A 14,471-nucleotide genomic window follows, 5' to 3' on the forward strand; every position below is an offset into this window, starting at 1 on the left:
TAAGAGTTTAAAGACAAGAAAAATCTTCTGAGTAGCTGTGGGTAAAAGATAGTGCTGCAGGGCCTGTCCTGGCCATGGCAGGCCCCCCTCAGGAGGCCCTGTGGCCTCAGCCCCTGTTACTCGAGATGCTTCCTGGAATCCAACCATGATGCTGTCAGTACTGGTCTGGTTATTTATTGCTGCATAACAAATGATCCCAAACTTAGTGGCTTAGAATAATATTTGTTTTGCCCACCAATTGCAATTTGGGTAGGGCTCAGCAAGGAAAGCGTGTGTCTGTTCCTTGCAGCATCAGCTGGGGTAGCTTGAAAGTTATGGGTGACTCAATGGCTAGGGGCTGAAATCATCTGAAGGCTTACATGTGTGACAGTTGATGCTGGCGGTCAGCTGGGACTAAAGCTAGGGAACACCTGCACATCACCTCCACACTTGGCAGCATGCCTTCATAGCATGATATCTGGGTTCCAAGAGTAAGAATCCCAAGAGAACAAGGCAAAAATGCATGGCATTTTAATGAGCTAGCCTCAAAAGTCAGATAGTTTATCTTCTATTGTACTGTATTGATTAAGACAGTAACAAAGGGCTGCCCAAGTTCAAGAGAAGGGAAGATAATTTCCACCACCTGCTGAGAGGAATATCAACATCTGTTTATAAGAAGGTATGTGGAATGGGATAGGTTGTGGTACCTACCTGTCTTTGGAAAATACAGTCTGCCCTCTGATCGCAACAATTCACATCTTTCCCAGATGCAAAATATACTCACTCTCTCCCCTAAAATCTGAGGTCTCCTCTTATTCATGGCATCAGCTTGAAGTCTATTACAATGGAATCCTGTCACCAAAATCAGGTCCAGATAGGGCCGGGTGTGGTGGCTCACGCCTCTAATCCCAGCGCTTGGGGAGGCTGAGGCAGGCAGATCGCTTGAGCCCAGGGGTTTGAGACCAGCCTGGGCAACATGGAAAAAACCCGTCTCTACAAAAAATACAAAAATTTGCTGGATGTGGTGGTGCACACCTGTAGTCCCAGCTACTCTGGAGATTGGGGTGGGAGGATCACTTGAGCCTGGGAATTCAAGACCAGCCTGGGCAACAACATAGTGAAAATATGTTGTTGCCCAGGTAGAGAAAATATCTCTACCAAAAATAAAAAAGTTGGCTGGGTGTGGTGGTGCATGCCTGTAGCCCCAGCTCCTCTAGAAGCTAAGGCGGGAGGATTCTTGAGCCTGGGAGATGGAGGTAGCAGTGAGCCAAGATTGTCCTGCACTTCAGCTTGGGCATAGACTGAGACCCTGTCTTAAAAAAAAAAAAATCAGGTCCGGATGTAGATGAGACTTTTGGGGCGCAGGTTCATTCCTTGTGTGCAGCTCCTTAAGTACTGTTTCTCTTGCTGTGAAGACCTGTAACTTAAAGAGAATGTATATCTGCTACCCAAAATACACTGGTGGGACAGGCTTAGGGTAACCACTGAATATGCTTCTTTTCAAAAAGGGGAAAATAAGAGGTACCCAGCAGTCACTGGTTTGATGTATTTCTTATATTCAGTGGGACAGCTGTTGCCAATTCTTTGACTAGGTGTTGATTCATTTACCTTGTCTCTAGCTGCACCCTCTGGGCTTTTGGTTCTGCCCTCTGACTCATCTTTTCTTTTCCATAGAAGTAGCTCATTATTGCAGGTGAGTAGTTTCTCCATCTGCTTCATGCCCATAATATGTTAAGGGCCCGAAGTCTTTTCTTCATTTTGTACTGTCTCTGCTCTTTTAACTCCAAGCTGATACATTTCCTTTAAAAACTTCATGGGTTGGCCCGGCGCGGTGGCTGACGCCTGTAATCCCAGCACTTTGGGGGGCCGAGGCGGGTGGATCACCTGAGATCGGGAGTTCAAGACCAGCCTGACCAACATGGAGAAACCCCATCTCTACTAAAAATACAAAAATTAGCTGGGCGTGGTGGTACACACCTGTAATCCCAGCTACTCGGGAGGCTGAGGCAGGAGAATCCCTTGAACCCAGGAGGCGGAGGTTGCAGTGAGCCGACATCATGCCATTGCACTCTACTCTAGCCTGGGCAACAAAAGCAAAACTATGTCCCCCCGCAAAAAAAAAAAACAAAACCTTCATGAGTTTCTTATGAATCATTTTATAATCCATTATAATAGCAAAAGGCACACATACAAATCACTTCAAGATAAGCCCCTTGGCCAGGTGCAGTAGTTCATACCTGTAATGCCAGCACTTTGGGAGGCTGAGGTGGGAGGATTGCTTGCACTCAGGAGTTCGATACCAGCCTGGGCGACATAGTGAGACCCCATCTCTACAAAAAAAAAATTAATCAGGCATGGTAGTGCATACCTGTAGTCCCAGCTCCTCTGGAGGCTGAGGTGGGAGGATCGCTTGAGCCTGGGAGGTCGAGGCTGCAGTGAGCCATGATGGAGCCACTGCACTCCAGCCTGGGGGCCAGACTTTGTTTCAAAGAAAAAAAAAAAAGAACAGATAAGCCCCTCTCTACTTCGATTTGGATTTCTTGTGAGATTGCTATGGGACAAAGGTTTTTAAGATTCTTAGGAGCCTTACTGTCTTCAGAGAGGATTTACAGGACCCACTCATAAGATTCTTAGGAGGCCTTTTGTCTGTCTGTCTGTTCTATGAGGCAACACTTTAAGTAATTTTTTAAAATTTTTATTTGTTTTTTTTTTTGAGACAGAGTCTCACTCTGTCACCCAGGCTGGAGTGCAGTAGCATGATCTCGGCTCACTGCAGCCTCTGCCAACCAGGTTCAAGTGATTCTCCTGCCTCAGCCTCCCAAGTAGCTGGGATTACAGGCATGAGCCACCACGCCCAGCTAATTTTTGCATTTTTAATAGAGACGGGGTTTTGCCATGTTGACCAGGCTGGTCTCAAACCTCAGGTGATCCACCCGCCTCAGCCTCACAAAGTGCTGGAATTACAGGCATGAGCCACCGCGCCTGGCCAGTTTTTGGGGTCTTAACAAAGGGTTTTTCAGTCTCACTGTAGATTTTTTTAAACAGATTTATTGAGGGACAATTAAAGTACAGTAAATTATATAATTTAAAGTATACAGTTTGAGTTTTCACACACACACTCACACACACACGTACTCAATAAAACCATCACCACAATCTGGAAGCCATTTCTTTTCTTTTCTTTTTTTTTTTGAGACGGAGTTTTGCTCTTGTTGCCCCGGCTGGAGCGCAATGGCGCGATCTCATCTCACTGCAACCTCCGCCTCCCGGGTTCAAGCGATTCTCCTGCCTCAGCCTGCCAAGTAGCTGGGATTACAGCCATGCACCACCATTCCTGGCTAATTTTGTATTTTTAGTAGAGACGGGGTTTCTCCATGTTGGTCAGGCTGGTCTCAAACTCCTGACCTCAGGTGATCCGCCCATCTCAGCCTCCCAAAGTGCTGGGATTACAGGCATGAGCCACTGCGCCCGGCCACCACAATCTGGAAGCCATTTCTTAATTTGAGAATGTTTTCCTGCCTAGAGAGACTGGAAGTGAAAACCAGCAAGCCGTTTCTCATTTGTGATTCCTTAAAATTTTAACAACGAAACAGCTCCTTCTTAGTTTACCTCTTTTCTCTTTTTTGCTGTAGGCAGCTAGAGCAAGTCAGATGGCACCTTCAGCACTTTGCCTGCAGATCTCCTTAGCTAGTTCATCAGATTTATTAGCTATATTTCCTATTATCTACGTTACCACAGTTGACAAGCTTTTCAACACTGTAAGGGTTCCTTCTCCTCTAGCTTCTAATAGCATTTCCTTACTTTCCGTTAAGCCCCTACTGACAGCCCAAAAGTCACTGTTTTAAGATTTTGTTTCAATAGCACCTCTCTTGCAGGTGCCAAAATATATTCCAGACATCTAATGCCAACCACCCGCCTCAAAAAAAAAATTTAATGGCGTAAAACAACATGTTCTTATGCTCCCAGACTCCATGGATTAGGAATTCAGACAGAGCACTGCAGGGATGGCTTGCCCCTGCTCCATGATGTCTGCCTTGGCTAAAAAGACTTCAAGGCTGGCCGGGCACGGTGGCTCACGCTTGTAATCCCAGCACTTTGGGAGGCTGAGGCATAAGGGTCACTTGAGCCCAGGAGTTCAAGACCAGTCTGGGCAACATAGCAAGACCCTGTCTGTACAAAAACTAGTAATAATAATAAAATTAGCCGGCTGTGCTGGAATGCACCTGTGGTCCCAGCTACTCATGAGGCTGAGGCGGGACGCTCGCTTGAGCCCAAGAATTCGAGCCTTCAGTGAGCTGAGATCTTGCCACTGCACTCCAGCCTGGCAAGAGAGTGAGACACTGTCTCTCAAAAAAAAAAAAAAAAAAAAGTAAAAGACTTCAAGGCTTAGGGTGGCTCAGTAGCTAGGGGCTGGTATCACCTGGAGATGTCTTAACCCCACGTCTGGGGGATTCTAGCTGCTGCTGGGACTTTACCTGGGACTGGCAGCCAGAACACCTACACGTACCCTCTCTACATGGCCTGGGCTTGCTCCTAGCATGGGAGATAGGAATTAGGAGCTGCTGATATTTTTAGGCCTGGGCCTGAAAAGTAGCACCACATGACTTGTATTGTATGCTATCAGTCAAGCAGTAACAGAGCCCAGATTTAAGAGGAGGGGTTATTTTGACTGGAGGCATGTCAAAGAATTTGGGGACCACGTTTTAAAACCACCACAGGTGCCATTGGCATGGTTTCCTGGAATCGGATTTGCCTCCCTCTTAGCTTTGTCTAATGCCTGGCTCTGCTTTATACAGCAGCCCAGTCTTTACTGGACTAGGGCACTGGGGATGTTCCTGTCAGGGATCAGTAACGTCAGAGAGGGCTTCTGCAGTGTCAGTATTCTCTCTCTGTTCACTTGCCACTACTACTTAGAGAGTTCATCATTCCCTCCCAGAGAAGAGCTCAGTGGTCCACTTGGTGCTTCCTTAGAAATCAGCTTGGGGGCAGACAGGTGTGGCTTCCGTAGATTCTTAGATGTGCTTTCTGGAATTGAAAAGGCAACTCAATTTATGCTGTGACTCTCACTACCTTTCACTTAACCCTGACAAGCTGTAGGGACCTGGAAAATCTCTATAGATGGTGGCCTAGTTATAGCCCCAGTTGGGGGCTGAGGCTGCCCTGGACCCTGTTGAGGGCTCACAACTGTTTGAGATGCTTGCTTTGGGAGCAAGAAAGCCAAGTTGTGAGTATCACCCTGTCTTTTGGCTTTTTCTCAGGACTTTTCTGGAATGGGATGTCTATGTCTTGTTACTGGGCAAGTTTCTGCTCTAAGCTGGGGAACAAACTCTTGGACTTGCTGACTCAGGCACTCTTCCTCCTTTTTCTCCTCCATGCTCAGAGTATGGCTTTAGGGTAGCACAGTGAGAATGCCATCCCCAGAATTGGGGCAGTCACTGAGTGGCAGGAGGATGGTGACGCCGCCAAGCCAACAGGGCCCTTAGTTGAGAAGCCCGAGAATGCTGAATGGCCGGCCACCTTCCAGGCAGTTTCATTTGAAGCAGGCTAGACATTGCTTAGTAGGGATGGAAGCATTTTGGACACTGAGCCCTGTATAACCTTCACCTGCAGACAGGCTCACTTCATGGCACTCATAACACATCCTGGTACCTCTCAGGCTATTTCCAGGACTACTAGGACTTTTTCCCAACTAGCTCCAGCTTAGTCCCTTCTTGTTACTAACACTTGTAGTAGCCCTATGACCAGAAAAAGCAGAGCAACTTGGAGCATGCCAGGTTCATCAAGGACTAAAGACAGCCTTCCCTCCAAAAAAGTTCCTCGGGGCACCTGACAATATATGGGGCATTCCTTAGCACAAATACTTCTTGTGTTACCGAAGAGGGGCCTGTGTCACTAGCCCAGGGATTGGGGCGTGTTCCTATGAGACAGTACCAGAGGGAATATTATGCACTTTAACTCTCACTTTCTGTCTGTGTGCATGTGCACATGTACACATGATGCTTTTTCTTTTCTTGTTTCTTTTTTTTTTTCTTTTTTAATTTTTGAGATAGAATCTCACTTTGTTGCCCAGGCTAGAGTGCAGTGGTATAACCATGGCTAACTGCAGCCTTGACCTCCTGGGCTCAAGGATCCTCCTGCCTCAGCCTCTTGAGTAGCTGGGACCACGGGGGCATGCCATCACACCCAGCTAATTTTTAAATATTTTTTTTTGTAGAGATGGAGTTTTACTATGTTGGCTAGGCTGGTCTCCAACTCCTGGGCTCAAGTGATCTTCCCACTTTGGCCTCTCAAAGTGTTGGAATTAGAGGCATGAGCCACCATGTCTGGCCCACAGTACTTTTTCTTTAAATTTATTTCTCTTTCCATACCTTAGCTCATATTCTTTCCATCCTAATTATGTGTCTTACGTATTTGTGTGTGTGTGTGCATTTATGGTGCTCTGTTTCTTTTAAATGTCCTTTGCATTCTCCCCTGCTTTCTTTTATCTGTTCATCTTACTTCATCTCTCCTTAAAATGTTGGTTTTGGCCAGTTGCATGCTGCAGTGTTGGCATCCATGCCTGTGTTGAGCGGCAGAACTGGCTGCCTGCTGACAAGGCCACGGCACAAGTGCCCAGTTCTACAGTGTCTGCCTCCCAGGGGCATACTCTGGGATTGTAGAATAACAGAGAGATGATAAGAGCAGTCTTGGGTGTCTGATGGCTGCTTTGTATTTACTTTTAAAAATTATTTATTTTACCTTTATGGAATGATTTATAGTGTTCAAACACTGTTAGAGATTTGCATCATCTTAGCCACACAGCTGGTGTGTGAGGACACTCAGAGTAAGTGTTGTCTGTGTTTATAGTTAAAGAACCTGAGGCACAGAGAACTTAGAGGGCTTGCCCATGAGCACACCCAGAAAGTGATGGGACCAGGACCCAGCCAGTGTGTAGCTTTCATGCCTAGTGGGAGAGGGCTTCAGGGGCTGACGGCGATACTGGGCTGCACCGAGTGCTTCGTGTACCTTTCTCTGTTGTTCTTCAGCTCATAACCACAAAGAGAAAGAAAGGGGAAGTCTGCAGACAATGTCGTGAGCAGGCATACAAGAGGCCTGGGTTTTTAACTATTTACATTTTCATTCATTTAGTCATTCAACACAAATAATAATTCCTTTTAAGTTCTAGGCACTTTGCAGGGGATATCAAGATTAACAAGATACTGTTACCACCTTCAGGTGGGCTCACTCATAGTCTAGTAAGGGAGAGGAAACAGTCTGGTGCAATGCAGTGTTAATACATGCCATCACAGACGTTTCCCCACTGGAGGCCTCTGCATAGGCCATCTCTACCTGAAAGGGGGTAGGGTGTGAAAAAGCTAAGAGTTTGATGTGCCTAAGGGTGGGATACAGGATTGATAGGGAGGGAAAACAATGTGGGATGATGAAGGGGAAAATAGGCAGGGACCAGCTCATGGGGGCCTCGTCAACAATGCCAATGAATTTGCATTTTATTCTGTAGATATGAGGAGTTTCAAGCATGATCAGCTTTTCATTTTGGGAAAATGTCAGAAGATGAGAGGATGGACCAAAACTGATTTAAGACTGAAGGCAGAAAGAGGACTTAAGAGACCAAAGAAGTAGCAGTAGCAGTAGGGATGGGGAGGAGGGGGACACACCTGAGAGATGTTAGGAAGTAGAATTGATAGGACATAGTCATCAAGTAGATCAATGTGTTTGGGGAGAGGGCTGGATCCAGATGCTTGAAGCAGGAGGGGAACAAACTCTGACCTTTTCTCCCCTCTCTGGAATGAGTTTCTCTAGACCGTTAAGTGTAGCTAGAGAAGTCCAAGCGCTGGGACGTTCCAGTGTTTTGGGGTCTGGACGAGGAAGAAGAACTAGCCAAGGAGACCTACTGAGAAGAGCATTTAGTGAGAAAAGAAGAAAACCATGAAGAGTGATGTTCTGAGACGCGCAAGAAACAGGGAGTGATCAACTGAAGCATAAAGCAGCATGGGGACGAGACTGTGAGAGCAGATGTCCAGCTCAGGCACATGGGAAAGTGGGTGCTAGTGTAAGGCCAGCCCTTTTAGATGGGCATTGGGTCCCCACCTCTTCGTTGCCTACTCAAGGATGTTATTCCTGCATTTGTGCCCTCTGTGTCTGCATTGACAACCTTTCCCTCTCTACCGGATCATTCCAATTACAGTCACAAGGTTGGCATGGTGGTTCATGCCTGCAATCCCAGCACTTTGGGAGGCCAAGGCAGGAAGATCACTGGAGGCCAGGACTTCAAGACCTATCTGGGCAACATAGTGAGAGCCCCATCTGTGGAAAAAAAAAAATTAGCTGGACCTGATGGCATGAGCCTGTAGTCCCAGCTATTCATGAGGCTAAGATGGGAAGATGGCTTGAGCCCAGGATTTTTGGGTTACAGTGAGCTATGTACTCCAGCCTGAGTGACAGAGCAAGACCCTGTGAGAGAGAGGAAGGAGAGGAAGGAGAGGAAGAAGAGGAAGGAGAGGAAGGAGAGGAAGAGAAGAAAGAATGAAAGAAAGAAAAGAAATGAGGGAGGGAGGAAAGGAAGGAGAGAGAGAAAGAGAGAGAGAGAGACAGAAAGAAAAAGAGAGAGAAAGATGCTTCCATTATGCCATATTCTTCTCCAGCTACCATCCCATTTCTTTGTTCCTTTTTTAGGAAAACTCTAAAAGAGTTGTCTGAACTCTGTCTCCACTGCTTCTCCTCCCTTTTCTTGAATTTTTCCAGTCATGCTTCCCTTCCTACCTCTCTACCAAAACCTCTCTTCGTCAGGTCACAGTGACCTCCATGTTTTAAATCATTTCTCAGTCCTTCTGTTACTTAGTTGTTGGCAGGTTTGACTCAGTTGATCACTCCCTATTTCTTGAGTGTCTCAGGACATCACTCTTCATGGTTTTCTTCTTTTTTCGCTAAATGCTCTTCTCAATCGGTCTCCTTGGCTAGTTCTTCCTTGTCCAGACCCCGAAACACTGGAACGTCCCAGCACTTGGACTTCTTTAGCTACACTTACGCTCTAGAGGATTTCATTTGGCCACACGGTTTTAAATATTTCTGTATACCACTAATGACTCCCATATTGAAATTTATAACCCAGACTCTATTCTACCAGTGCTCAGGCCAAATATCCTGATGCTGTCCTAGACTTCCCTTTTGTGTCTCTCACTGCTCATCCAACCCATCAGCAAATCGCATTGGCCCAGCCCTCAAAGTAGATCCGTCTCTACCACTACCCTTCTGATCCAAGTCATCATAATAATCGCTTGTCTGGATTGCCGCAGTGGCCTTCTAAATAGTCTCCTTGTTGCCACCTTTGTACCCCTGCCTGTCGTCCTCTGATGTGAAGTCAGATTCTGTCACTGTCCTGCTCACACTCATTCAAGAGCTTCCTTCTCTTGAGAGTGTAAGCCCAAGTCTTATCAGTGGCCCGTGGGGCCTTCGATGATGTGGCTTATGGTGTCTCTCAGGCTCATCTCCAGCCCACACTGCGTTGTTTCCCTCCACTCTGGCCACACTGGCCTCCTTGTTGTCCCTGGAATACAGTAGGCATGTGGTTATCTTTGCCCTACTGCACTTTCTGTCTGGAACATTCCTCCCTTGGATAGACACATTGCTCACTTCCTTCGGGTTGTGTTCATGTGTCCCCTGGCAAGAGGGGCTTCCCTGACCTCCTTATATAAAACAACAACTCATCCCCACTGCTCATCTCTGATCCCTTTCCCCTTTTTATTCTTCTTTATTGGCCCCCAAACCATCTCACAGAGTTGATTTATTATCTGCTCACTCTAAACAAATAAGACAACTTGATGTGCCTCTACCAGAATGTAACCTATAGAAAAAGAGACTTTGTCTTTTTTTAGTCTCTGCTGATCCTTTTTTTTTCTTTTGAGACAAGGTCTCACTCTGTTGCCCAGGCTGGAGTGCAGTGGTATGATCGTGGCTTGCTGCAGCCTTGACCTCCCAGGCTGTAGCAGTCCTCCCACCTCAGCCTAAAATAGTGCCTGGAATAGACTTGGTGTTCAATATATCTGGTTGAATGGATGGAGAGCCAAAATGTATCTCCGGCCTGGTGGGGTTGCACACTGTGGTCTTGGTGATAGGTGGCTTCCTTTGTTCAGATGCAGAGAAGGCTAGCAAGGAGCTGGCCTAGGAACCAGGAAGAAGTGAAGCTAGAGATTTCAGTGGCTTTGCTCCCATGGTGGCATCCGAAGGCAGGCCCTGCCCTTCTCTTGGCCGTGGTCTCCTCTTGTCCAACAGGGGAGAATGATCTTACTTTCCCTCCCAGTCTCAGTTTGAGGAACTAGGAAACAACTAGACAGAGAGGAACTGAAGCCCAGGAATGAGCACTCTCTCCCGTCTATGCCAGGGGATGCCACCTGCTGTGCAAACTCTTTGTCACGAGGATCTAGGCATCCTGACACCTGGCTCCCATTGTGTCCCTCCTGAAGCCTCCCTAGTGTTCCCTCTCTAGGTGAGACTCTCCTGACCCTCCTTCAGCCTGGGAGCAAAGACTGATGGAAGCTGATTCTTAGGGTGGCTGAACTAGCTCCACTTTCAGGGGGTGCCCGCATAAGAGCATCAGAGCCTGTAGTAGTGAGAGAGAGATCCAATCCAGACATCATGGAAGCTAAGCTGGCCTGTGGGGAAGTGGGGAAGGAAGGCCAGGGCGGTGGCTCTGCACTGGGATGAGATGGGCCAATGATACGCAGGCGTGGCCTTTCCCACCTGCATCTTTTTACTACTGCCGTGGAGCAAATCACCCCAAAACTTAGTGGCTTAACACAGTTGATTGTTTCTCACATTTCTTTGGGTTTTCCGGTGGTTCCTCCGCTGGTTTCCCCTGGGCGCACTCATGTAGCTGTGTCCGGCTGGGTCTGGGTCCAAGGTGGCCTCATTCATGAGTCAGGCAGTTGTAGGCTGGCTATTGACAGAGGTGCCTTGGTCACATTCCATGGGACCTCTCGTCCTCTAAAAGACTAGACTGGCTTCCTTATGTGACGGTGTCAGGGCAGCATTCCAGGTGGGTAAAGGGAGAAACTACAAGGCCTCTTGAGGCCTCAAGTTTAGAATTTGAACAATTTCAATTTCTACCACCACATTGTATTATACTCAAAGCAAATCACCAAGATCAACCAAGATTCAAGTGACAGAGCAATAGACTCCACCTTTCCATAGCCTGAGCTGCCGAGAATTCATGGTCATATTTGATATACTCCCCGCCCCCCCACCCCCCTGCCCCGACAACGTTCAGGATCCATTGACAGTGGAAAACTGACCAAATTTCCCAGGTGATTACTCTGAAGAGTCAGCCCCTTGTGAATATTAGTAATTATCAAGCTAAGGTGGAACGTTGTGTGTTAGGCCCCAAGCTCACAGGGATTCTCTGAGATATGTGATCTTTTTTTTGCGACTCTTGTTTTCACTCTTGTTGCCCAGGCTGGAGTGCAGTGGCATGATCTCGGCTCACTGCAACCTCCGCCTCCTGGGTTCAAGCGATTCTCCTGCCTCAGCCTCCCGAGTCACTGGGATTACAGGTGCCTGCCACCACACCCAGCTAATTTTTGTTATTTTTAGTAGAGACGGGGTTTCGCCATGTTGGCCAGGCTGGTCTTGAACTCCTGACCTCAGGTGATCCACCTGTCTCAGCCTCCCAAAGTGCCGGGATTACAGGCGTGAGCCACTGCACCTGGCCGAGATATGTGATCTTTCAACACCCATTTTATAGTTAAGGAAACTGAGGCTTAGGGAGAGAAGATTACTTGCTCAAAGTCATGAAGCTTATAAGTGGCTACACTGAAACTTGAACCCCAAGGCTGTGATGTTCTTACCCTCTGTTGAGACTGACTGGCTAGCCATAACCTGATAAAAAACAAACAAACAAACAGAAAACAGTACTAATGATAATGAGCATTTCACATCCATGGTCTCATTGGCTCAATATGACAACCCTGTGATGTAAAATGTGGAACAGTTTTGAAGAAACGAAACTGGATGTTCAGAGTGTGAGTCCATTTGCTACTAACAGGTAGAATCAGAAACATGCAGACAGATAACAGAGAATTCTACCCTCAAGTAAGAATGTCACCACAGGAGGGCAGAGCCTTATCTTTATTGTTTACCAGACCTTGGAGTGAGTGACTGGTGCCTCCTCTGTGATACGGGGCTTCAAGTCAGCACAGGCAGGCTCCTCTGTGGTACAGTGCACTGGGCCTGGCCTGTGGTGGGGAGGCTGGGGCAAGGGTAGCACGTGAAGCCGTGGGTCCCAGGTCAGCAGTGACACCAAAGACAGGACCTTCAGAGGAAAGGGCCAGTCTACTCTCTATTTTATGCTGCACGAGAGGGGAGAAATGAAACCTCAGTTCAAGCAGGGCAGGCATTGAGAGAAAGTTCTTAACCTGTGAGGATTTATTCGTGCTGGAGCCACTAAGGGAAGTTATAGAATCATTCTTTCTGAAAGCATGCTGGGATCAGATGGACCAGAGGCCCTGAATCATTTTCCTATCCCAAGGAGCCATGCCCCACACTACCATAAGTAACAGTGGTTACATGGACTGGTGAATTCTCTCCTGGGCCGCTGGGGAGACACAGCCCTAGGGAACCACATATCAAGGTGCCTGAGCGGGTGAGGCATGTATAGTTTAAAAAGGCTTCCCAAGAGATTGTGAGTCTCATTAGGTGCCTGCCATCTCCCAGTAGAATATAAGCTTCATGAGAACATGAATTTATGTCTGTTTTGTTTATTCTTGTATCTAGCACCTAGAACAGGCCTAGCACAGAGTAGGTGCTCACTAAGTATTTGTCAAATGAATAAACAAATGAAATTGTCCTCTGTCAAATGCATCTTCAGTTGAGAACTAAAACAGAGTCCTTTGTGTAGCACAGACACTCATTCACTTAGGGGCTGGACTGATGACCTTTTGTATTTATGGTTCTATAAAATAAGAGAGACCTAAGGCCTCCATGAGCTGTGAGGAAGTTGGGATCTCCCCCCGCCTCAAGCCTGGTGACTTGCCCTGCCACTCCCTACCCCAGGGAGTGCTGAGGCTTACTCTGTTCACACCTCCTCACTGAGCAGAGCCTCTTTGGTCATTGGCTTGGCTGGGCACTGAATTTCTCTCATCTGTGCCCATATACACATGGGATGGCTCTTGTTTGACTTGCCCTTTGAAAAACAACTTAAGCATGTTGAGGTTTCCTGTTGATTGGGGGCAGCCAGAGGCCTGTGACCCAGCAGGGAATTGTCAGCCAATCCCTGACTCACCCAAACTCCAGTTTTCTGTGTGTGAGCAAGCAGTGACAGCAGCCTGGCTTAGGGGCAGCTGGCTGCCTTCCTGTGGATAGCATGGCATTCCGGAGCCTGAGAGGCTGGGCAGCCAGAGCTGAGGGCCACGGCCTTAGGGTCAGGTAGGCCTTGTGCTGTGCAGTGTTGGCAAATCCTGCTGTTTTTGAACTGAAATTGTTTGGAAAGAATTCTGAAAGTTGACAGTGGTTACTCTAGTGGACAACTAGAAAAGTGTGCCCAAGAGGAAGTATGCTCATGGTTCTCTTCAATAAGCTCACCTTTCCCTTCCTTTTGCTCTTCATCATTCACCGAGCACCTTCCAGACACTATCTGTTTGTCCCTGGGCCTAGAAGAAACCATGGTCTAGTAGGGAAGACCAAGAAGTCCCTTGATACTTACAAGTGCTGTGGCAGGGGTGTGCGAAGTGCTGTGGGGATTTCTCTTGAGCTGCCTCAGGGCCCTGGCAGTTCAGGAAGTGGCAGAGGCACTGCTTCCTCTTCAGAGAGGCAGCCCAGTGTAGTGGAAGTTCATGTCCTGGTTTCACTTACCAGCTGAGTGACCTCGGATGAGATATTAAACCTTTCTGTGCCTTAGTGTTTTTTATTTGTAAAATGAAGATAATAAACATGATAACCTCATAGAATTTTCAGGAAGATTAAATGAGTTAACATATGTAAAAACATTTATTCAGAATTGTTCCTTGTATTTGCCAAGATCTGCATATAGATTTGGAGCTGGGACATGGTAGATGCCAATTATTGGATGTGATGCCACTGCTGGAGGGTGGAGCTGCCTAAGGAGTTGGCCTCACCACCCCATTGGCTTCCTCAATGACAGAGTGGAAAAGATTCTTTCCTGAGGAGCGCTTCTCACCTTCCTGAGGCCCTCAGGGATTCTAATTCTGGTCAGAACCCAACATGAAAAAGTGAGATGTTATGTCTAGTAGCAGAAGTCCCAGGGGAGACAGAGTCTTGTTAAGGGAAAAGATCAAAGGGTTTGAGTGTATTTGGGGGCTACTTCAGGGAGTGGTGTTCAAGAACCACCTTGCACCAGTTCACAAGAGCTGATTAGTGGCATCTCTTCTCAACTCCACAGCCAGTGACGTCATATTGGTAGCTCAGCCATAGTTGGAATATTTATACTACCAAAATTGGCAAGTGCTACCAATCTGCTGTTGCCCCTAGAGAGCTGGTTGTTC

General features: G+C 47.2%; 1 protein-coding gene across 10 annotated transcripts in view; it reads left to right on the top strand.

Annotated features, from left to right (window-relative positions):
* Positions 1-14,471, top strand: part of DENND2B (DENN domain containing 2B) — a 173,206-nt gene that overhangs the window by 120,261 nt on the left and 38,474 nt on the right.

This window comes from Pongo abelii, chromosome 9 (genome assembly GCF_028885655.2).
Source record: "Pongo abelii isolate AG06213 chromosome 9, NHGRI_mPonAbe1-v2.0_pri, whole genome shotgun sequence".
In the NCBI taxonomy this organism is placed as follows: Eukaryota; Metazoa; Chordata; class Mammalia; order Primates; family Hominidae; genus Pongo; species Pongo abelii.